The sequence below is a fragment of the Lithobates pipiens genome, unplaced genomic scaffold (genome assembly GCF_037356315.1).
Source record: "Lithobates pipiens isolate NorthernLeopardFrog02 unplaced genomic scaffold, aLitPip1_a1.2 Scaffold_16, whole genome shotgun sequence".
Lineage (NCBI taxonomy): Eukaryota > Metazoa > Chordata > Amphibia > Anura > Ranidae > Lithobates > Lithobates pipiens.
In genome coordinates, this window is record NW_027507748.1 from 235,178,400 (window position 1) to 235,203,525 (window position 25,126).

Consider the following 25,126-nt stretch of genomic DNA (forward strand, 5'->3'; position numbering starts at 1 on the left):
CTAGTTCCGATGATGAGGAACGGTCTATAACAGCACTGTTAATGTACTCCTTTATGTCAAACCAATGTACCACATACATGTGTACCATTTCACTACTTCAATAAACATTTTTATTTTTTAAAACAGAAGGAAAGTAAAAAACAGACTTGCCGGTTATTGCTGTGTCTGTATGAGGAAAGGAATGCAGATAATCGTCAAGCCTGTCAGCATGTTGTTTACACTGATAACCATGGCACCGATTATCAGTGCAGCCCATCAGCACCCACCACTTATTTGCAAAATGTTATAACAGAAAAAAATAAAATAAAAAAAATTCTCCCCCATACTGTATGTTTAGCAAAAAAATAAGAAACCCAGTGGTGAATAAATACGACCAAAAGAAAGCTCTATATGTCTCAAAAAAACTAAAAAATAAATAATTTGGGTACAGTGTCGCATGACTGATACACGTCAATCACGGCAAGCAACAGATTTACCCTCTGTATATGTGTACTGATATTACGGATTACACCATTGTATGCATTTGTTTACCGATATTAAAATACATCAGTGTTTAGGTTTGATAACACCACCTCAGTTGTTTCAATAAAATGCGACTAAACCTGGGTCGGCTGTATTGCTACAGCACCCCCCCCCCCCCGGACACAGTTTTGCTCCTAAGGGGGTGTCCGGGATAGGGAGCAACACACCTACCATAAGACCAATTCTGTTAAAACCTACTAAGTTCTGGTTTAATTTGACTCCTACTTGGCATTGCACTCATACCAGTAATCCTTTGTTGAAAGTTCCACTGTATGCAGAGTGTAGCACCGCAATTATCCATTTGTATCCTTTAATAAAAATGAAATCCTTCAATAAAAACTATTGAAAATAAAGGTCATGTCAAAAAAAAAAAAAAAAAATGTGTGTGTTTATTTACCATTGACTTTTTTTATTGTAAATGAGTAGGGGTACTATGTACTTATTCACATAGGGGTGGGCGGTGTTACTTATTTTTAAAGAAGGCTTTGAGATTACTCTAAGCCCCCTGTTCGCCGACCCCTACAACCATTGGGCCAGAAAAGAGGCCCTTGTTCTCATCAATATGGGGACAAGGTGCTTTGCCAAGAAGGTCACCCTAGCTAGGCACCCTCTTTGCCCTCCCATGTTGAGGGCTTGTGGACTGGTATGGTTTCCTTGCCACACAGGCTGCATGTTCAAATAAGGGGTCTGCCATAGTTTTGGGGGAGACCCCATGCTTTTTTTTCATGGTGTCCCTCCAGGGTTCATTTGATTTAAATCAAGTCTTTTTAAATCACTAGTAAAAAGGCTCGATTTAAATCATGCTTTTTTAAAAATTATCTGTCATCTCAGTCCTGCAGTCTCTGACCTGCTGTTGACTCACCGACAGTACCATGGTGAGACGGCTGGTGATGTTACTGTGAAATTGTGTGAATGTTCTCAACTTGCAGAGCGCGGATTCATTGAAAGAGTTTACCAAATATGACAATTTCCCAGAATATACAGCCTCATGCTACATAACTAAGCTCCATTTCATGCTGAATAAACTAAATTATTAATGTATCTTAAATAGAAAACTATTTTTGTATAGATTTTTATTCCAAAAGCATTTTATTAAAATTAATTTGATAGAGGAAAAAAAAAAATCTATTTATAACAATCAAAAAATGTTTGAAGAAAAATAAATAAAAATAAATCATTGATTTATAGCCACCCTGGGTCCCTCTTAAAATGTATATGAGAATTGGCTGCTGTGCCTCCTGAAATGCAGGGAAAAAGGTCCCTGTATAATTTTGGAAATTGCAGCCTGTGTGGGAACCGCAAGTGCAGTGTGGTTTCCCAGTGCATGTGAGCGTGCCAATAGGATTAATGGCACCTGCCCTTATCCAGCGCATTTTTCAGTGATTGTGGTCAGGGCCGTATTAACATAGGGGCTATTGGAGCTGCAACTCCAGGCCCCCTTACCTTAAGCTAGGCCCATTTGCCCAAAATCACAAAAAACAGGGGTCACATGGGGATTGGGTAGCTGAAGACCTACGCCACCACTGTCAAAATTTGGGGCTCCTATCATCTATGGTTCCGGAGATACAGGACTCCTTGCGCAGCCTGTCAGAAGCTACATACGGATCGGCCAGTTTAAATACAAGCTGGCACACTCTGTTTGCAGCAGACAGAGGATGAGCTCACAGTTCCCCTCCTCACTTATCAGAGGCATTGAGCTCAATGGATAGCTTGGAGCCTGCAGTTTGACGGGCAGCACCGCCTGTCAAACTTGCCTATCGATTTCAATGGGCCCACTCTGCAACTGCAGGCCAAACTCGCTCGTAGTAGCAGCATAGTCCAACAATGTAAAAAAACAAAAAACAAACACACAAAACACACACACAGGCGGCGGCAGTAGCACCTCATGAACGCCTGTCAGCTGCTGCAATACCACTCGTTGTAAAGCAATCCACCACAGATCACTTTTCAGAGGGCAGTAAGCATTACCGCAAATGTGAAAGAAACTTGAAACATCATCCATTTCATACTCCCCACCAACCAGGTCACTCCCCAGCCACTTCCCATGTTAGCCACCTCACAGTTATTCGCCCCACCCGCTAACTGATATCCCCCCCATGACCACCTCACACCCCCCTGCCGACAGATTTCTCTCCCCAGCCTGTCCCCACACACCCTCTCAACTGCTGACCTGTGGATGGTTGAATCACTCCCACACTGTTATTGTGTTCAGCCAGTGGGGAGCCTTCCCTACCCACAGAATACAAAGATTAGTGTTGCCAACTATAGCTGTCAGCACTGGTTGTTTTGGGAAAAACCTGACAGGCTGGTTGTGCTAAAGTTGATTAATAGTTTGACTTGTGTAGAACCAGCTAGCCCATACATGGCTGGTCTCTGCTTAATTGGTTTATTTTCAATCCATGTATGGCCCGCTTAACCACTACACAGTCCCTAAACCTCCTACCACGAACCTTAAAACTTTCCCTTCCCAGATTCCTTCATCCTCCTTTCTGTACATAGTGCCCGCTGTTCTACCCTCTACACGCCTCTCCTATACATAGTGCCGCTTGGCATACCCCCCATAATCCTCTCCTGTACATACTGCCCACTGTCATACACTTCTCGCCTGTACATAGCGCCCATATATAGTGCCATACCCTCCACACTCCTCCTATACATAGTGCCCCCTGTCATAGCCCCCCCAATCCTCTCCTGTACATAGTGCTCACTGTCATACTCTCCCTACTTCTCATTGTCATACCCTCCACATTCCTCTCCTGTACATACAGGTCACTGTCATACCCTCCACATTCCTCTCCTGTACATACAGGTCACTGTCATACCCTCAACATTCCTTTCCTGTACTACCCTCTGTCATACCCACCACTCTTCTTCTGTAAATACTGCTCATTGTCATACCCTCCACACTCCTCTCCTATGCATAGTGCCCCCTGTCATAACCCCCACAATCCCCTCCTGTACATACTGCCCCCATAATGCCTTCCACACTCCACTCCTGTACATACTGCCAGCTATCATACCCTCCACACTACTGTCTGTACATACTGTCAACTGTCTCTCTCTCTCTCCACACTCCTCTCCTGTACATACTGACCCCTTCATACCCTTCACACTCCTCACTGCTATACACTCCACACTCCTCTCCTGTACATACTGCCAAATGCCATACCCTCTACACACCTCTGCTGTGCATAATGCCCACTGTCATATCCTGCACACATCTCCTGTACATAATGCCCACTGCTATACCCTTCACGCGCCTCTCCTGTACAGTGCCCACTGTTATACCATCCATACTCCTCCCCTATGCCTCTTACCCACAAAAACAGTTCGTTAGTTCAACTAAAGGAAATCTTCTCAGTGCTCATACGTGTTCTGCCCATTATTAGTACTCATTTCATTTTGTGATTACTATTGTGATGTGAAGTCTCCCTGAAAATATTTTTGAAATGTTGGCAACTATGCACCTGGTCACTGCCCAAGGGCCACCATGAGAGGCTCCTGGGATCCTGTGATAGTAAAGCGGTAGTAACATTACTACTTTTTATGGGTCATGCCATAATGTACTAGTATGCACAGCATATTATCACATTACAGTACACTTACCTGTCAGACTGAGCCCTCCTGCACTGTGATCAATCTGGCGGGTCCCGGGTGCTTCCATCCAGGTTCTGTGCCTTCAGGCACATGCCTTGGCCGGGCTGCGTTTCTGTCCTTCCCATGCATGCTCATGCGCACCCTCTCTCTCATCCCTCCCTTTCTCTCATTCTCCCTCTCTCTAATTTAATATGTTATAACAAAAAATTGTTTGCATATTTTTTATTTTTTTTAAAAAGCCCTACCAAAATCCTCAGCACCAGGCCCATGATGTTCTTAATCTGGCCCTGGTGGTGGTTGCAGGTACAGAAACATGCGAGGACTTGCACTGGGAACCACCCACACGGTGTGAACCTAGCATCAGTGGAGGAAATAATTTGTTTGGACCTGCTTGGTCCAAAACAGAATAACGTTTACTAAAAACATGAAGTTATGCTCATTTTGTGCAGTTATATTGGCCTTGTTCCTGTAGGCTTTTTCCCAGTGGCACCACTACTCTCCAGTAGCTTCCCTTCTGAGCTCTGTTGGTAATGGCACTCCAATGTCCATTACTGTAAATGAGGATGCCGAGGGCTGCAAATTACCCAAAGCACTGGACAGCAGAAAAAGAGTGCCGACTGTCAGGGAAGTGAAGGATAAAGTAAAACTGCTCTGTTTCCCCCAGACAAGCATCCCAGGGGTGCATTTTTTGCTTTAGCGAAAACAGGAAGTCACTACTCTTCAACAGAAAACAGTCTCTTCTTGAATAAAACAATAGAACAAAAAGGTGACAAAGTACAACCAGTGTGTAAAATGAGAACCATTTAAGTGATTACGTCTAGGTTCATGCTGATGTAATGCGGGAACCACCACGATTACAGCCGATTCCCGCATCGCTCCTCTCACAGGAAGTTCACACTGCCTTCTACAAAGTGCTGAGGGTGTCATTACATTGTTAATTACACCCCCAGTTTGGTTCACAGATCACAGTGCAAACTCGTACAGGAATCAGATCACATAGGGGAGAACACCCATGTGATCCAATTTCAGTGCGGGGGAAAAAAGTCCCTGCACTTTTGTTCCTGTGAATCTAATGCGAGTTCAGCCATACAACTGTAGGTTGCATACAACTTTGCAGGTGCGAATCAAATGCTATGTCGGATTGCATTATTGTGAACCTGGGCTAAACCTCAACTTTAAAGAAAGTAACAATCCTATTGCATTAAATGCAAATGCCTTTTTAGGTCTAGGGCAGCGTTTAACTTCAGGCCCTAAGGCGCCCCAACAGGTCATGTTTTCATGCTTGCCATTTTGCACAGGTGATTTGATCAGTTTCACTGCCTTAGTATTTACCACAGCCATTTCATCTGAGGGAAATCCTGAAAACATGACCTGTTGGGGCCCCTTGAGGACTAGAGAGTTGAGAAACAGTGGTCTAGGGAAAATAAAGAGCAGTTTTACTTACCCAATCCTCTGTTCCTGCAGCAACTGGCACTCCACTGCGCCTTAGCGGTGGACTGTTCCACAGTGTCCTCACATCTAATGCAGGGCATGGACACTGCATTGGACTTGATGACATCAGGGAACCGGCAACTGCTGGGGCATAGACGAGAAGAGGCTGGGGGACCAGTCTTGCAGCCTGGAGGGAGCATTGTTCAATGGAGGATAGGGTAAGAAAAACAGCTTTTTTTGTTTCCATAGACCTGACAGTCTGCAGCCTTGCAGTCTGGGGTCAGCACCACTGCAATGGAGACTTTAGGGCCCAGTCACAATATGCATTGTGCTGATGCACATCTGTTAACATAGGGTGTTATGTGTTGGTGTAGTCAAGTTTTCAATGGGCTGGCATGCAGCCTTTAAAAAAAAAAAAAAAAAACACAATAAGAAAAAAATAAATAAAATAAAAAACAGTGTGTGTATTGTGGTGCATTGCAGTGTGTCTGAGTTGTCTCCTACTATAATATGCGCTTTGTGGCAAAATGCAGTAATGGGCCACATGCGGTTTAGGCCACCTTATCACAACAAGAAAAGCCCAAAGCTGTTTTTTTCTTCTTTTCTTTGTTAGTACCAGCTCCCCTTTCTTCTATCATCCAGTCGCAGCCACCCCCCTTTGGGTCCTCCCAGAGACATGATGGTGCTTACAGATCCAGGAAGCAGGAGAGTGTGGGCTTAGTCCGTAGATCCCTATAGAGTCTCTCCCACAATTCCTCTGCGAGCAGATTGTCTCTTGGGAGATGCGTTTCACAGTCAATTCTGCAATGCCTATTCAGGGAACTACATCTCCCACAATGCCTCTCTCAGTGCTTTAGGAGAGGATGTCAGTAATTGCAACCCAGCACTAGGGGGACATAGGCTCAAGGTTAGAATAGTAATGGATAGTCTGCAAAGTCAAATAACCGTAGTCCGCTCCTAGCTACATCATAAACGTTATTGTCCGATTAAACAAATCAAACATTATGAAAACAGTCTATTTGCAGAGACCTTCAAAGGTCTATAGTAAAAGGTCACTAGAGGTTCAGATTAAAATAAACAGTTACAATCCACGCTAGTTTATCTAAAAATAATATACCATGAAAACAAAAACATGTGTCAGCACCTCAGTGTTACAAAAAAAAAAAAACACCCCACACAACCTGTGTATTCTTCTGCGATTGCTGCAATAGCACTATATACAGTAGCCAATTTCACAGCACCCTCTGATATACAGGGATGCCCCATCCATTAAGGGTGCATGGGCACTGCCCCCTCTATCACGCCACCCTCCTATATGTAGAATGGATAAATTCATGTATAGCATGAATCTATACATGGTCGCTGTGTCCACCCCCTATTAAGGGGACTGTTTCTGGACGCCTGAATTACAGAGGCGGGGGAGGGGTTTGAAGCACCAGATTAGATCCAAAGGCTCCAATAGGCTTTAAATAAAGGGGGATCGGAGCGCAGAGCATTGCACTTGGAGCCCACCCAGGTGTGTTAGAAAAGTGAATATACATTTACTTTTCTAACACTGAACTGCCTCTCCGCCAATCAGGAAGTGCGGGTCTAATACCATACACCCGATTGTCTGAAGGCAAAGGCGATCCTATTGGATGCCTAGCAGAAGGGAAGAAGAGATGCATGAGAAGCATGGAGGACACAGGAGCCTTCGTCTGACCCACTGCCCTTCCCACAGCTCACCGCCACCACCCGCTGCCTGAGCCGCCATCAAGATGGGGTAAGTGCTGGTCAGACAGAGAGGGCGGGTCACAGTGAGGCTGTATTTGATGGGGCACAGTGCTGCATTTCACGTGGCACAGTGAGGCTGCAATTGATGTTTGTTTTTCCAGTATTTTTCAGTTTGTTTGCACCCCCCAAAAAATTTGGAGCACCAGCCGCCACTGCTGATATATATAACCAAATAGAACACAATTAGTGCAGCACAACGCAAAACTCAATATAAATCCGAATAACCACAATTCTATCATGATCCTATTGAATCAACATGACAGGTTGATGTGAGGTGGCAAACTCATTTCAGGAAGGTGATCCTTTGTGCCGGCACCACCCTCAATGCAGCCTTACCAGTGCCCATGGAATACAGCCTTATCACACAAAGCTCTGAAACGGATTTGAATATCCCGGCATCCACTGTAACAAACTCCCACCTCCTACAATGCACGTCACAGTCATTCAATGCATCATTGGATCAGTGTACCGTCTATCTAGGAGGCAGGACTTTGTTACAGTCCTCCACTTTGCACAGACAGGGACGTCATCACATCTGCCTAGGCCCAGACCGCGACAAAAAAAAAATAGGCCCAGGCATTTTAGACTGTGCAGCCCAGCTACTGTAGGCAGAGAATGTACTTTAATTAGGGGCGGTGCATTAATTGAATATGGGTGTTAACATATTTATTGCAGAATATATATTTTATGACACTTCCCTGTCCAGGGATCCAGCGTTGTCCAGAGCAGAGCCAATTCTTCAATTGCTTTGGGTGCAGGCATCTCAAGCAAGCGAAACAAGAGAGACAGCACACTCCACTGTCAAATGAGCACCCCGATGTGACATGTCCTGTTTGTGTGCAACAGAGCAGGCAGTCCATCTGTCACTCATCCACAGACAGGAGACAGAGCAGCTCGAGCAGCCGCCACGGATGTACTTCATTCAACCACCTGGGCTGCTCCATCTTCTGTGTGAGTGGCAGGCCCAGCCGGGAGATTGCCCAGCACTCACGGGTGTCCGGGAGCTGGCAGCAAAATGCTGGAGACTCCCGTGACTTGTGGGAAACTTGGGATGTCTGACATGATATAAATACATAAAAAGTCCCAGATATGTAAACACTGAAGTGCATTCAGTGCAATGACTATCTTCCTTGTGGAACATTCAGTGACTACCACCTTTGGGTGAAAGGCCTGCTCACTTCAGCTTCAGACCCTACAGCAGAATCTAAAAGGCCTGAATCAATCTCCTCCTCAAGTACTGGGATAATAGATTTCCTGGGTAATTTCCAACACTTCCTGGGTAATGATATCACTGTCTCGGCTCCTCTCACCTAGATCATTACTAGAGGCTCACCAACACACACATACAATCTTATCAAGATATACTATATTACCAAAAGTATCGGGACGCCTGCCTTTAACCACTTCCCTACCCACCCATAGTAATATGATGCCCGCAGATGGGATCTCCCATCCTGGACGGGCATCGTATGGCGTCCTCCCATTCCCGGCCACCTAGGGGGCGTGCACCCCCCAGTGCGCATGCCTGGCGTCCACCGGGCACACAGCAGGACCGTGGATCTGCGTATGTAAACACACAGATCCATGTCCTGTCAGAGGAGAGGAGACCGATGGTGTGTTCCCAGTACAGAGGAACACCGATCAGTCTCCTCCCCTTGTTAGTCCCCTTCCCCCACAGTTAGAATCACTCCCAGGGAACATAATTAACCCCTGCAGCGCCCCCTGGTGTTAACCCCTTCCCTGCCAGTCACATTTACACAGTAATCAGTACAATTTTATAGTACCAATTGCTGTGTAAATGTGAATGGTCCCAAAATGTGTCAAAAGTGTCCGATATGTCCGTTACAGTGTCGCAGTCACGAAAAAAATAAATAAATAGCCATAAATCTGTCCCCTATTTTGTAGAAGCTATAACTTTTGCGTAAACCAATCATACGCTTATTGCAATTTTTTTTTTACCAAAAATATGTAGAAGAATATGCATCGGCCTAAACAGATGATTTTTTTTTTTAAATGCGATATTTATTATAGCAAAAAAATAGTGTTTTTTTTTAAAAAAAGTCGCTCTTTTTTTGTTTATAGGCGCAAAAAATAAAAACCGCAGAGGTGATCAAATACCACCAAAAGAAAGCTCCATTTGTGGGGAAAAAAAATGACGTCAATATTGTTTGGGTGCAACATCGCAAAACCGCGCAATCGTCAGTTAAAACGACACAGTGCTGAATCGCAAAAAGTGCTCTGGTAAGGAAGGGGGTAAAAATCGCCCAGGGCCGAAGTAGTTAAAGGCATGCAAACTTTAATGGCATCCCAGTCTTAGCCCATAGGGTCCATAAAGACATGGATGAGTGAGTTTGGGGTGAACTTGACTGGCGTGCACAGAGTTCTGACCTCAACCAAACAGAACACCTTTGAGATGAATATGAGTGGAGACTGAGCCAGGCTCTCTCATCCACATCAGTTCCTGACCTCACAAATGCCCTTCTGGAAGAATGGTCAAACATTCCGATAGACACACTCCTAAAACTTGTGGACAGCCTTCCCAGAAGAGTTGAATCTGTTATAGCTGCAAAGGGTGGGCCAACAATATTGAACTCTACAGACTAAGACTGGAATATGCCATTAAAGTTCATGTGCGTGTAAAGGCAGGTGTCCCAATGTTTTTGGTAATATAGGATAAATGAATCTATCAATTGAATTTTCTGCTAGGGCTGATCATACATTTCAGAAAGCATTCACACCTTCTGTTCTAAAACACGTGGTTTCCAATGAAACGAGAAGAAATGCATGAAAACAAACTCATGAAAAATTATGCACTATTTCGTGGACATTAGAATATATATTTTTATACTTTTATATTGGTTTTAATAGCAAACACAAGTGTTATTGCAAAGGTGTAAATCCAGCTAAGACAATATTGACAAAGCATTTGTTAACCCCCCCAAAAAATGGATCCTGATGATTTAAAGCATGTTATATGACAGTGCTTGTCCTGTATCATTTGGCCCCCTGTACCTGAAAAAAAAAAAAAAAAAAAAAAAAAAAACACACAGTACTTGCATTTTGGATGCAGGTCCATAGAATTCTATTACATGCAAAATGCTGCAATTTGCATGAAAAAAAGTACCCGACCCTTTCCAAAAATGCAGAGATGTGAACATGTTCCATAGGAACTCATGTTAAAAAATGTCCCTGCATTTCTGCAAAATGCATCAAAAAACGCATTAGTGTGAATCAAGCCTAAGTCTCATTTTACTACACAATGCATGCTACACAGTGTGCAATAGAAGATGCAGAAAGTCAGATATAGGCCACTTCCTTTCAAGGCTTCTCAGTTCCAGCTTGACTTTCCCTGGCTGCTCTATTTAGGCTACTTTCACACTGGAGGCGGTTTTCAGGCATTTGAGCGCTAGAAATGGCCTCTACATAATGCCTGAAAACCGCCTCCCTTTCATTTTAGTGTGACTTTTCACACTGGGGCGGTGCGCTTGCAGAACATTAGGAAAAGTCCTGCAAGCAGGATCTTTTAGGAGGTTTTATAGCGCTGTGTACGAGGCATTCTAAAAGCCCTACTTATTGAAATGAATGGGCAGCGCTTTCAAAACGCCTGAAAAGCGTTTCGAAGCGCCACAACACAGGCACTTTTAACCCCTTCTTCAGCCACGCACTCACTATCGGCTGCAAAGCACGGCTAAAGCGCTGCAAAAACGAGCAGCAATTTAGTGCCAAGGGCCATGCACTTCAGTGTGAAAGTAGCCTAATTCTTTCAATTATGGAGGCTCAGGCTCACATGTGGCCAATACCTAGGGTAGTCCGCATGCAAACGCTCCTCTTAACTTGCCGACAAGCAGCGGGACGTGTCCCCTCCCCCTCCCCCGCCGGGGGACCAGATCGGCTTTGTTCAGCTCTATGATATAGTATCAAATGAAAAGCATTTGATCACATCTATCTTGGTGTGATTAAATGCTTTGTGGTTGAACTGGATGGACTTGTGTCGTTTTTCAACCTGACTATGTAACTTTTAAGGGCAGAGGAGGCATCTGGGGTCTACAGACCCCAGATAACTCCATAAGGAATACCTGTCACATGGGATGTTTACATTTCTTGTTGTTATAGCAATAAAACAATAAAAATGTTCTTAAAGCGACAGTGTAAAAATATATATATATATAAGTAATTTGAAACTGATACTAAGTGTTGAATCACACCTATACATTTTTTATGCTTTTTGCATATTTGCACTATAGTCCAGTTAACATGATTTGCTATGGAATAAGTTCTGTAGTGCAAATCTGCAAAATGCAAAAAGCACAAAAAAAAAAAAAAAAAAAAAATGCATAGGTGTGAATCAACCCTTTGTATCACACTAACCAGATCAGGCATTATAGCCACAAAAGGCAGAGAAGCTAAAAGACAGTATGTACTGTAGCTGTATACAATACCCATGCAGATGTATATAACATGTGGGTAGATGTATGCAAGTACACCATTGCTAGCAGGGTGGGTGAACTATAGGCATAAACCAAAAATACATTTGTGCGATGAAAGGAACTGTTAGGAACCAGCTGTTTATACTGGTAGGCAAGGTACCAGAGAGGAACATTTAATTATACACAAGAATGTGGTTGGCAGCTCTCTAGGGACTCCCGACTCTAGGCCACAGTCTATTTTGGTTATGCAGTTATCTTGCCTCCGATTGTCACCATTCGTCAGATGCCATATATGGGAAAGTCCTAAAATTCATGTATGTAGAAATGTAATTTACAGTAACTATGTAGTACTATAACCGCAAGCAACCATTCTATTTTGGTTACAGTAACTATAGAAAGTATTCACCTCTTTGAAGTTTCATGATTAAATTTTTTTTTTTTTTTTAGAATAATAAAACACAATCACAATGGATTTCCCTTTTTAATCAACAGAAATATACTCACAGATCAAAAGGTTTCAGATCTTTCTGAAAAATGGAGCTAACCACAGCAACACATAGTAGGGTACATGGGCATTCTGCCACTGTGCAAATGGCAGCACTAGAAATGCACCCATTCTTGTTGCCGTTTTGACAGGTGTGGGTGGCTGAGCCCATAGACTTTATTTACAGGTTGGTGGCAGCCTCAGCCATTTATGGCTTTTCATACTTTGTTATGGGGGGAGTAGGAGAGGTTTATATAGTTCCCGTGATGAGGATACAAAGGTAATCACCCCAGGGGAGGCCCTGGCTCAAGGCCAGAGGGGCATTTGCTCCCTAGACCAGTACAAATAATATATGTTGTGCTGATGGTCCTGGGGGGGGGGGGGGGGGGGGGGATCAGTGACCTGTGATCATCCAGCACCCACTCTCATTTCACTCATTTCAGCTCTAGGCCGTTATATGACTAAAAGCAGAGCGCTGAAAAGATGTCAAGGTTGTAAGGCCCCTTTCACACAGGCTTGTCCGTGTACAGACTGTTTTGCTCAGCAGGGATCGCTCCACTAAGCAGGCGGATGACAAGTCTATCTACACTCACTGTGCGGAGATGGACCTGTCAAAGCCCCTCTGTCCTCTATAGAGATTGGATGAAAACAGACCACCTGTCCGTTTTCATCCAATCCGATTCTCCAGACAGATGGAAAATAGGGTTTCCATCTGTCTGGATTTCATGGACCGGATAGGATAGCAGTGCTGACATCTGCCACTGCATGGAGCATCCGATCAGGTCCGCCTGAAAACTGACAGGTGGACCCAATCGGAAAGCCCGTGTGAAAAGGGGCCCAAGAGGGAAAGACTGTGTAATATGTTGTGTTCATTTATTGAAGTAAGCTAAATTAAACAAGATTTTTGATGTTGGGATATCATTTTAATTACTTTGGTGAGCATCATTTGAATAGAACAGCAGTCATCTTATTTAGCTCAAAGAAATTTCTGGTTTACAATTCCTCCATCACAGTCCCTTCTTGGCACGTATGAGTATATACAGGGCCACTGATAAGGCAGTACAGTCAGCCCTCCTGTATGGACCCCATTAGTTCAGCAGGGAGCAGGGGAAGCTTTGTATTTATTTACAAAATACAAAGTTGCTTGTGAATGACTGAGCTCCGCTCAGACTGACTCTGCATTGCTGGTGTGAGAAGGGATGTCTGTCTCACAGCCGGAACCCAGCACTGTGTACTGTATGTAGCTGAAGCTATATGCAGTACATGCACAGCACTAAGGCTGCATTTACACTACATCATATTGAATAGCAAGCAGATTTTCTGCAAATCTGCCCACGATTTGACAGCGCCGATGTGTGAATGACAAATCGCATTTGAGATGCCATTCATTTGAATGACACCTCAAATCACGGTGCGGGTCTGCCATGATTGTCGCACAATAAAACGTGCCAAAATCGTAGCAATCCCCATCGTGGAAAGCATGTCGCCCCAAAAAGATCAGGAGCTTATTTTGGGCGACATGCTTCCAGTGATGCGGATTGCTACGATTTCAGCACGTTTGCAGCAGAAGCGTACTACAATTTGAGGGGTCATTCAAATAAATGGCATCTCAAATGAGAGTTTCTCTACAAAGGTCCCTTGGTATGCACCATAGGGTGAGTACATGGACTGAAAACTGACTACAGGGGTGAGTTCACAGGGTGATGATAAATAGGGAGTACTTGGAATGGTCAGAGTGGGTAGCTGGGTCCCCCAGGGTTCTGTCCTGGGACTAATCCTATTTCATTTATTCATAAACGATCTGGGAGGATGGGATAAATAGTTAAATCTCTGTATTTGTGGACAATACTAAGCTAAGCAGGACAATCATTTCTCTGCAGGATGTGGAAACCTTGCAAGTAGATCTGAACAAATGAATGGGGTGGGCAACTACATGGAAAATGAGGTTTAATGTAGAAAAATGGAAAATAATGCATTTGGGTGAATCTGGGAATCTAGAATGGAAAAGGATCCGGAGGTCCTAGTAGATGACAGGCTCAGCAATGGCATGCAATGCCAAGCTGTGCTGCTAACAACGCAAAAAGAATATTGGCATGCATTAAAAAAGGAGATCAACTCCAGAGATAAAACGATAATTCTCGGCCGCACCTAGAGTATGCGGTCCAGTTCTGGGCACCGGTCCTCCGGAAGGATGTGCCAGAAATGGAGAGAGTCCAGAATAGGGCAACAAAATGAATAAAGGGTCTGGAGGACCTTCGTTATGAGGAAAGGTTACAAGCACTGAACTTATTCTCTCTGGAGAAGAAACACTTGAGAGGGGATAGAATTTCAATGTACAAATACCGTACTGGTGACCCCAAAAAATGGCTGAAACTTTTCCTTGAAAGATATAAAAAAAAATAAAAAATAAAAAAAAAGACACCTGGCCATTCACTAAAAGTAAAAGAAAAGAGGTTTAACCTTAAACTGTGTGGATGTTTTTTTACTGCAGTAAGGATGTGGAATTCACTTCCACAGGCAGTGGTCTCAGCAGGGGGGGGGGGGGGGGGGGGGGTATCAATTTAAAAAAAAACTATTAGATAAGCACCTGAACAACCACAACATACAGGGATATACAATGTAATGCTGACATATAATCACACACATAGGTTGGACTTTATGGACTTTTTTCAACCTCACCTACTAAGCAACTATGAGTTCTGCGATTTGTCATTCACACACTGGCGCTGTCCAATCAAAACGCTGTAGTGTGAATGCAGCCTTAGTGAAGGAAAGATTGTGCTTGTACCAGCTTGACCCAAACTAACTATTTAAAGTGATAAAGTGTTTCCTGTGCCCTAGTAGTGATCTGCATTTTTCTTAGGCAGAAAAAAAAAAAAATTTACTTTAATGAATTTGAATGCCTAAAAACACAATATAATACCCAATTGTTTGGTAAAATATAAAAGATGTTACACTGAGTAAATATATACCAAACATGTCACACTTTAAAATTGCACACGTCCACATAATGTTGGAAAACTACGTAAATTATATTATGCTTAGGTGAAGCCTTAAAGCGGTTGTATAGACATTTTTGGGACTTTTACCTACAGGAAAGCCTATAATAAGGCTTACCTGTAGGGGAAAAAATAAAAAATAAAATATTCCCCTCGCAATGAACCGCTAACTGCAGCAGTGCATGAGCACAGGGGATTCTCGGCTGAAAGTCCGGCAGACGCCGGACCCTGCCGGGAAGAAATCTCCGGCGAGCATGTGCGGGAGTGACGATATTGCGACTCCGGCCACTCACAGCGCCAAAGCCGCGATACCCAGAAGAAACATGTCAGCTCCCTCGGTGTGGATCGGGCCAGATGTTGGGGCCTGGTTCTAAAGGAAGTATTTCATAATGAGCTAGTATGCAGTGCATACTAGCTCATTATGCCTTTTCCTTTGCAGGTGAGGAAAAAAAAAAAAACACACACACACACACACACACACACACACACACACACAATCAGCGGGTATACAACCTCTTTAAAAGCCTTTACAGGTTACCACTTTAGATTTACACAGGGTGTCTGTTGCTACAATTGCTCTCGATCTGATGTTTGCGCTGATACTTCACATGTGGTGCAATCACTGTTTAAGTACAATGTGGGACCGAAGTGCGCTTTTGCCTTTCTGCACAAGCGGGGGGGATGCGGGGTGCTTTCAATTTTATTTTATTTTTTGTAATTTTACTGTTTTTGGATGAATTTTATTGTTATCACAAGGAATGTAGACATCATGTGTGATAGCAATAGGCAGTGACAGGTCCTCTTTACTGAGATATCTGGGGACTATAAAATCCCAGATCTCTCCTCTGTACTTAAAAGCTTTGCATCATAGCCAGATCAGTATGATCCAATGCTTTCTTCAAACCAGTAAATAGTTTGTTTACAACCAGCGAAAAAAAAATACTCTTCCAGTTTCTCATACTGCAGAGATGATCGGGGTTTTTCTGGTCCCTGACCAGCTCTGTGGTCAGCCAGCAGAATCACCATCTGCAATCCTGGGTTCCCCAGTGGACGTTTGTAAAAGCAATTCAGTGGCCATTTAGCAGCTAGGATTGCTTTTACAAGAGCTCTGCCGGCTTTAAGGCTGGGTTCACACTATTGCAAATTGGATCACGATCTGAAGATTCAACGTATGGACTATGATTTCACTGGGTTACATTATATTATGTTCTCAGGAAGTTTCACAGTGGTGATTGTAACTTTTTTTTTTTTTTTTTTTTTTTTTTTTTAGGAAGTGGACATTGTCTGATAGAACTTGAAGCGATTCACTTGATTCTCGTTCAATGTTTATTTTCAGTGTTGAACAATATTTAGTCACGGGGTAATTTGTTTCAATAGACTATTTATTTGCCATCACTATTCATTTGGTGACATGCACTATATAATAATTTGTGTTTAATTGATTTTGATTAAAATAAAAAAAATAACTTGTAATTTTTTTGTATGCACAGGGCATGGCATGGCTTGCACAGTGTAGTAACATTTAGTAATTCATGTTCACTGGAGTGGATCCATAGTATTTAATATTTTTTATTCTATTCAGCGCTGCTTATTCTAACGTTTAGATAAGGATTATTGTACACATTTTGTTTTAATAAAGTGGCGGCTTAGTTTAAAGTTTTTGCTCAGCGCAGTGGTGATACACAGTAGATGGGGAAAGAGTGAGTATCTTTGTTTCACAACTTTTTTATTCTACCTAATGTCTGTTTATTCCCGAAAGTCACAAATTTTGCTCTCAATACTCTTTTGATAGAGGACACCTACTGAGCTACACAATCTCAGGCTGCAGTGGGGACACACAAGGAGGGACAGCTGAAGGCAGGATCAATCAGATCTATTTCACGCCACACAAAACAAATGCTTTATGGCTTTGCGAGTATGAACACTGTTATAGAACATATAATCAGACTTCTTAATAGTCTGGGTTTAGGCTTCTTTTTCACTGTTCTGTCTGAAAAAACGCATGCGTTTTTGCCACATTTTTTCAGGTTGTGTTAAATTTAATGTAACATTATCCATTATTGATGCGTTTCTTGACCTTTTGCATATCACTTTCCGTCATTTAGAAGGTGACTGTCATGTGATTTCCAGTGCTACATCGATGTACTTAGGTAGGAGGGAAATCACATCATAGTCCGGCTTCTGTGCAATTTCAGCCCCATAGGACTTCTATGTTATCTCTCAGAAGTCACATAATCATGGATAAGCATTCCTATGCGACTTTGGTGGATCAGTGTGTTTTTTTTCAACCCTCCCCTCAGTCATCCTTGCTGCCTAAAGGCTAGGTTCACACTGAAGTGGTTTTGATGCTTCGTTTGATCGACAGACAAAAGGACAGAATGGTTGGTTAAGGAAAGAGCCTATCAAAGGGTTGGTCGATCAAAAGAAGTGTCAGCTGGGGAAGAAAGGAAGGGAGGAAGGGTAGGAAGGGTCGGCCAATCAAAAGGGAGGGAAGGAAAGGAAGGTAAGGGAAGGAAAGGAAGGGTCGGCCGATCAAAAGGGAGGGAAGGAAAGGAAGGGTCGGCCGATCAAAGTGAGGAAAGGGAAGGGTCGGCCGATCAAAGGGAGGAAATGGAAGGGAAGGGTCGGCCGATCAAAGGGAGGAAATGGAAGGGAAGGGTCGGCCGATCAAAGGGAGAGAAGGGAAGGAAGGGTCGGCCAATCAAAGTGAGGAAAGTGAAGGAAGGGTCAGCCAATCAAAGGGAGGGAAGGGACGGAAGGGTCGGTCGATCAAAAGGGAGGAAAGGGAAGGGTCGGCCGATCAAAAGGGAGGAAAGGGAAGGGAAGGGAAGGAAGGGTCGGCCAATCAAAGGGGAGGAAAGGGAAGGGAAGGAAGGGTCGGCCAATCAAAGGGAGGAAAGGGAAGGAAGGGTCAGCCAATCAAAGGGAGGGAAGGGAAGGAAGGGTCGGCCAATCAAAGGGAGGAAAGGGAAGGGAAGGGAAGGGTCGGCCAATCAAAGGGAGGAAAGTGAAGGAAGGGTCAGCCAATCAAAGGGAGGGAAGGGACGGAAGGGTCGGCCGATCAAAAGGGAGGAAAGGGAAGGGAAGGGTCGGCCGATCAAAAGGGAAGGGAAGGGTCGGCCGATCAAAAGGGAAGGGAAGGGTCGGCCGATCAAAAGGGAAGGGAAGGGTCGGCCGATCAAAAGGGAAGGGAAGGGTCGGCCGATCAAAAGGGAAGGGAAGGGTCGGCCGATCAAAAGGGAAGGGAAGGGTCGGCCAATCAAAGGGAGGAAAGGGAAGGGAAGGGAAGGGAAGGAAGGGTCGGCCAATCAAAGGGAGGAAAGGGAAGGGAAGGGTCGGCCGATCAAAAAGGGAGGAAAGGGAAGGGAAGGGTCGGCCGATCAAAAGGGAGGGGAGGAAAGGGAAGGGAAGGGAAGGAAGGGTCGGCCAATCAAAGGGAGGAAAGGGAAGGGAAGGAAGGGTCGGCCAATCAAAGGGAGGAAAGGGAAGGAAGGGTCAGCCAATCAAAGGGAGGGAAGGGACGGGACGGAAGGGTCGGCCGATCAAAAGGGAGGAAAGGGAAGGGAAGGGTCGGCCGATCAAAGGGAGGAAAGGGAAGGAAGGAAGGAAGGAAGGGTCGGCCGATCAAAGGGAGGAAAGGAAAGGGAAGGGAAAGAAGGATGGGTCGGCGGATCAAAGGGAGGAAAGGAAAGGGAAGGGAAGGAAGGAAGGGTCGGCCGATCAAAGGGAGGAAAGGGAAGGGAAGGGAAGGAAGGAAGGGTCGGCCGATCAAAGGGAGGAAAGGGAAGGGAGGGAAGGAAGGAAGGAAGGAAGGGTCGGCCGATCAAAGGGAGGAAAGGGAAGGGAAGGGAGGGAAGGAAGGGAGGGAAGGAAGGAAGGAAGGAAGGAAGGAAGGAAGGAAGGAAGGAAGGAAGGAAGGGTCGGCCGATCAAAGGGAGGAAAGGGAAGGGAAGGGAGGGAAGGAAGGAAGGAAGGAAGGAAGGAAGGAAGGAAGGAAGGAAGGAAGGAAGGAAGGAAGGAAGGAAGGAAGGAAGGGTCGGCCGATCAAAGGGAGGAAAGGGAAGGGAAGGAAGGAAGGAAGGAAGGAAGGAAGGATCGGCCGATCAAAGGGAGGAAAGGAAAGGGAAGGGAAGGAAGGAAGGGTCGGCCGATCAAAAGGGAGGGAAGGGAAAGGAAGGAAAGGAAGGGTCGGCCGATCAAAAGGGAGGGAAGGAAAGGAAGGGTCGGCCGATCAAAGGGAGGAAAGGGAAGGGAAGGGAGGGAAGGAAGGAAGGGTCGGCCGATCAAAGGGAGGAAAGGGAAGGGAAGGGAGGGAAGGAAGGAAGGGTCGGCCGATCAAAGGGAGGAAAGGGAAGGGAAGGGAGGGAAGGAAGGAAGGGTCGGCCGATCAAAGGGAGGAAAGGGAAGGGAAGGGAAGGAAGGAAGGGTCGGCCGATCAAAGGGAAGGGAAAGGAAAGGAAAGGAAAGGAAAGGAAAGGAAAGGAAAGGAAAGGAAAGGAAAGGAAAGGAAAGGAAAGGAAGGGAAGGGAAAGAAGGAAGGAAGGAAGGATCGGCCGATCAAAAGGGAGGGAAGGAAAGGAAGGGTCGGCCGATCAAAGGGAGGAAAGGGAAGGGTCGGCCGATCAAAAGGGAGGAAAGGGAAGGGAAGGAAGGAAGGAAGGAAGGGTCGGCCGATCAAAGGGAGGAAAGGGAAGGGAAGGAAGGAAGGAAGGAAGGAAGGAAGGAAGGAAGGAAGGAAGGAAGGAAGGAAGGAAGGATCGGCCGATCAAAGGGAGGAAAGGAAAGGGAAGGGAAGGAAGGAAGGGTCGGCCGATCAAAGGGAAGGGAAGGGAAGGAAAGGAAGGAAGGAAGGGTCGGCCGATCAAAAGGGAGGGAAGGGAAAGGAAGGAAAGGAAGGGTCGGGCGATCAAAAGGGAGGGAGGGAAGGGAAGGAAAGGAAGGTAAGGGAAGGAAAGGAAGGGTCGGCCGATCAAAAGGGAGGGAAGGAAAGGAAGGGTCGGCCAAACAAAGGGAGGAAAGGGAAGGGAAGGGTCGGCCGATCAAAAGGGAGGAAAGGGAAGGGAAGGGAAGGGTCGGCCGATCAAAGGGAGGAAAGGGAAGGGAAGGGTCGGCCGATCAAAGGGAGGAAAGGGAAGGGAAGAGAAGGGTCGGCCGATCAAAGGGAGGAAATGGAAGGGAAGAGAAGGGTCAGCCGATCAAAGGGAGGGAAGGGAAGAGAAGAGAAGGGTCGGCCGATCAAAGGGAGGAAAGGGAAGAGAAGAGAAGGGTCGGCCGATCAAAGGGAGGAAAGGGAAGGGAAGAGAAGGGTCGGCCGATCAAAGGGAGGAAAGGGAAGGGAAGAGAAGGGTCGGCCGATCAAAGGGAGGAAAGGGAAGGGAAGAGAAGGGTCGGCCGATCAAAGGGAAGAAAGGGAAGGGAAGGGTCGGCCGATCAAAAGGAGGAAAGGGAAGGGAAGGGTCGGCCAATCAAAGGGAGGAAAGGGAAGGGAAGGGTCGGCCGATCAAAAGGGAGGAAAGGGAAGGGAAGGGTCGGCCGATCAAAAGGGAGGAAAGGGAAGGGAAGGGTCGGCCGATCAAAAGGGAGGAAAGGGAAGGGAAGGGAAGGAAGGGTCGGCCAATCAAAGGGAGGAAAGGGAAGGGAAGGAAGGGTCGGCCAATCAAAGGGAGGGAAGGGAAGGAAGGGTCGGCCAATCAAAGGGAGGGAAGGGAAGGGTCGGCCAATCAAAGGGAGGGAAGGGAAGGGAAGGGTCGGCCAATCAAAGGGAGGAAAGTGAAGGAAGGGTCAGCCAATCAAAGGGAGGAAAGGGAAGGGAAGGGTCGGCCGATCAAAAGGGAGGAAAGGGAAGGGAAGGGAAGGAAGGGTCGGCCAATCAAAGGGAGGAAAGGGAAGGGAAGGGAAGGAAGGGTCGGCCAATCAAAGGGAGGAAAGGGAAGGGAAGGGAAGGAAGGGTCGGCCAATCAAAGGGAGGAAAGGGAAGGAAGGGTCAGCCAATCAAAGGGAGGGAAGGGACGGGACGGAAGGGTCGGCCGATCAAAAGGGAGGAAAGGGAAGGGAAGGGAAGGGAAGGGAAGGAAGGGTCGGCCGATCAAAGGGAGGAAAGTGAAGGAAGGGTCAGCCAATCAAAGGGAGGGAAGGGACGGAAGGGTCGGCCGATCAAAAAGGGAAGGGAAGGGAAGGAAGGGTCGGCCGATCAAAGGGAGGAAAGAGAAGGGACGGAAGGGTCGGCCAATCAAAGGGAGGGAAGGGAAGGGAAGGAAGGGTCGGCCGATCAAAGGGAGGAAAGGGAAGGGAATGGAAGGGAAGGAAGGGTCGGCCGATCAAAGGGAGGAAAGGGAAGGGAATGGAAGGAAGGGTCGGCCGATCAAAGGGAGGAAAGGGAAGGGAATGGAAGGAAGGGTCGGACAATCAAAGGGAAGGGAATGGAAGGGAAGGAAGGGTCGGACAATCAAAAGGAAGGGAATGGAAGGGAAGGAAGGGTCGGCCAAAGGGAGGAAAGGGAAGGGAAGGAAGGGTCGGCCAATCAAAGGGAGGAAATGGAAGGGAAGGAGGGGTCGCCCAATCAAAGGGAGGAAAGGGAAGGGAAGGAAGGGTTGGCCAATCAAAGGGAAGGGAAGGAAGGAAGGGTCGGCCAATCAAAGGGAGGAAAGGGAAGGGAAGGAAGGGTCGGCCAATCAAAGGGAGGGAAGGGACGGAAGGGAAGGAAGGAAGGGTCGGCCAATCAAAGGGAGGGAAGGGACGGAAGGGAAGGAAGGAAGGGTCGGCCAATCAAAGGGAGGAAAGAGAAGGGAAGGGAAGGAAGGGTCGGCCAATCAAAAAGGGAGGAAAGGGAAGGGAATGGAAGGAAGGGTCGGCCAATCAAAGGGAAGGGAATGGAAGGGAAGGAAGGGTCGGCCAATCAAAAGGAAGGGAATGGAAGGGAAGGAAGGGTCGGCCAATCAAAGAGAGGAAAGGGAAGGGAAGGAAGGGTCGGCCAATCAAAGGGAGGAAAGGAAAGGGAAGGAAGGGTCGGCCAATCAAAGGGAGGGAAGGGAAGGAAGGGTCGGCCAATCAAAGGGAGGAAAGGGAACGGAAGGAAGGGTCGGCCAATCAAAGGGAGGAAAGGGAAGGGAAGGAAGGAAGGGCCGGCCAATCAAAGGGAGGGAAGGGAAGGAAGGAAGGGTCGGCCAATCAAAGGGAGGGAAGGGAAGGAAGGGAGGGTCGGCCAATCAAAGGGAGGGAAGGGAAGGAAGGAAGGGTCGGCCAATCAAAGGGAGGGAAGGGAAGGAAGGGTCGGCCAATCAAAGGGAGGGAAGGGAAGGAAGGGTCGGCCAATCAAAGAGAGGAAAGGGAAGGAAGGGTCGGCCAATCAAAGGGAGGGAAGGGAAGGAAGGAAGGGTCGGCCAATCAAAGGGAGGAAAGGGAAGGGAAGGAAGGGTCGGCCAATCAAAGGGAGGGAAGGGAAGGGAAGGAAGGGTCGGCCAATCAAAGGGAGGGAAGGGAAGGAAGGGTCGGCCAATCAAAGGGAGGAAAGGGAAGGAAGGGTCGGCCAATCAAAGGGAGGGAAGGGACGGAAGGGAAGGAAGGAAGGAAGGGTCGGCCAATCAAAGGGAGGAAAGGGAAGGGAAGGGAAGGAAGGGTCGGGCAATCAAAGGGAGGAAAGGGAAGGAAGGGTCGGGCAATCAAAGGGAGGGAAGGGAAGGAAGGGTCGGCCAATCAAAAGGGAGGGTCGGCCAATCAAAAGGGAGGAAAGGGAAGGGAGGGGAGGCCAATCAAAAGGGAGGAAAGGGAAGGGAGGGGAGGGTCGGCCAATCAAAAGGGAGGAAAGGGAAGGGAAGGAAAGGAAAGGAAAGGAAAGGAAAGGTCGGCCGATCAAAAGGAAAGGGGGAAGGAAAGGGTTCATCAGTTGGTTGAAGGAAGGGTTGCAAACACTGCAAATGAGCCGTAAACATACCACAGATGCAGTAAACATGCATTCTGAACTGCACAGTGAACATGGGGAATGCAGTGTAAACCCGGGTCGGTCGAATGAAGGGTTGGTTGATGAGGGGGTTGCCATTGCACCGTAAACATACCACAGATGCAGTAAACACACATTCTGAACTGCACAGTGAACACGGAGAATGCAGTGTAAACCCAGGTCGTTCAATCAAAGGAAGGGTCAGTCGATCAAAGGAAGGTCGGTTGGTAGATTGAAGGAAGGAAGGGTCGTCGGTCAAAGGGAGGAAAAGCACTAGATGCAATCGCACTGCAAAATGAGCTGTAAACACACACCATAGATGCAGGGAATGCAGTGTAAACATGCCCTTACACCAGATGCAGGCTAATGTTAATTTAAGCACAGTATGAATGCGCATGCAAGACAAATGAATGTATTTCAATGAGCCTGCTTTCCACCATTGTGGTGCTTTCATGTGCTATTAGTACAGCATGCTCCATTTTTTACTGCTGTAAATGTACTGGAACACATACTAACTTACTAAGGGTCCATTCACACTTGTGTGACATTGGAATGCAACTCTGACGCAACTTTGGATGGGTGCGACTTGTCCCTCTGCAAAGTCAGACCCACTGCTACATGTAAAACATTCAGGTATGACTTTCCTGCAACTTTTCAGTGCTAACATTTATGGCCCTCAAGTTGCATGAAAGTTGGACCAAAAGTATTGCATGCGTGACTAAGTGGCATGTATGTAAAATGGTTATCGGCGGATGTCCAAAGTCCCACGACAAGTGTGAATGTGGTGTAAATGCAAATCAGGAAAAAACAAAAACACACACACACGATAAAATGCGTGTAAATGCCCATGCGGACTCACACACTGAACACACGCAACAGCTAGGTTTACACATAGCATTTCATAAAGGCGTTTTTTATTTATTTTTAACACACTTTTTCTCCCTATTTCAACAAGCTACTCTACATTGAGCTAACATTTCTCATGTACCTTTGTGGACGCAGACATTAACAATGAATGACTTCGTAATCGCACAGAAAAATCGCAGAGCCCTCAGGTGAGAACCCAGCCTGAAGCCAATGTGTTATACAATGCTCAGTGTAATATCTTGTCAGTGAAGTGGATTCCTTTACAACTCCCCCCCATGTGCCCAGCCAAATACATACCAGGCTAGCCCAGTGACTGTACCAAGAAAAACACTGGGTGTGCCTCAAAGGAAACGACAGTGCCTGGTACAACTCTCTACCGACTCACCTCACACACAGCTACTTACCTTTTAGGTACCGCTCTACACACCTCTCCTATAACGGGTTCTGTTCATGGAAATAGTGAGAGACCAGCGCACACACTTATTTATACACGCCTCTCCTTCCTGCTGTTACTAGCAGCTGATTGGTCCTTTCCTTTCCTTGGTGCTCGCTATAGGAAGGCATCCCCGGTATCCTTTAGCTGGGCTCACTGTTTCCTCCTCCTAGCTGGGCGGAGACACTTCCGTGGATGATTCAAGACCATTTCCTTGGTAACATTGTGCAAGTAGAATTCTTATCTTTGAAATGAACCTGTTATTACAGCAGCAGAGGAATGCTGGCTGCTTAGACTTTAGGTGTGAGGTCCATTATTTTGGGTGAAAATAAGTAAAGTAAATGCACCCCTATAGATTTGTTTAACCACTTCAGCTTTTACACCCATTCCTGACCCGGCCATACTTTGCAATACACTACTTTGACAATTGCGTGGTCGTGCAACGCTGTACCCAAATAAAATTGATGTCCTTTTTTACACAACAAACAGATCTTTGGTGGTATTTGATCACTTCTGCGTTTTTTTGTATTTTTTGTGCTATAAACAAAAAAAAAGTGACAAAAAAAAAAATATATATATATTACTTTCTGCTATAAAATATTTTTATTGTATATGTTTTCCTGCTTCAGTATAAAGCTGACCACTCTACACACCAGT

The 25,126-nt window shown here is 46.0% G+C and overlaps 1 protein-coding gene across 4 annotated transcripts in view; it reads right to left on the reverse strand.

Annotated features, from left to right (window-relative positions):
* The window catches only part of LOC143982459 (C4b-binding protein alpha chain-like), a 577,061-nt gene extending 552,468 nt beyond the window's left edge, over positions 1 to 24,593 (reverse strand). For all 4 annotated transcript variants that reach the window (XM_077481180.1, XM_077481181.1, XM_077481183.1 and 1 more), the window contains exon 1: positions 24,441 to 24,593. The gene's annotated coding sequence lies outside the window, so the exon portion shown is untranslated. The remainder of the gene's footprint in view (positions 1 to 24,440) is intronic.
* Positions 24,594 to 25,126: the final 533 nt, after the last annotated feature.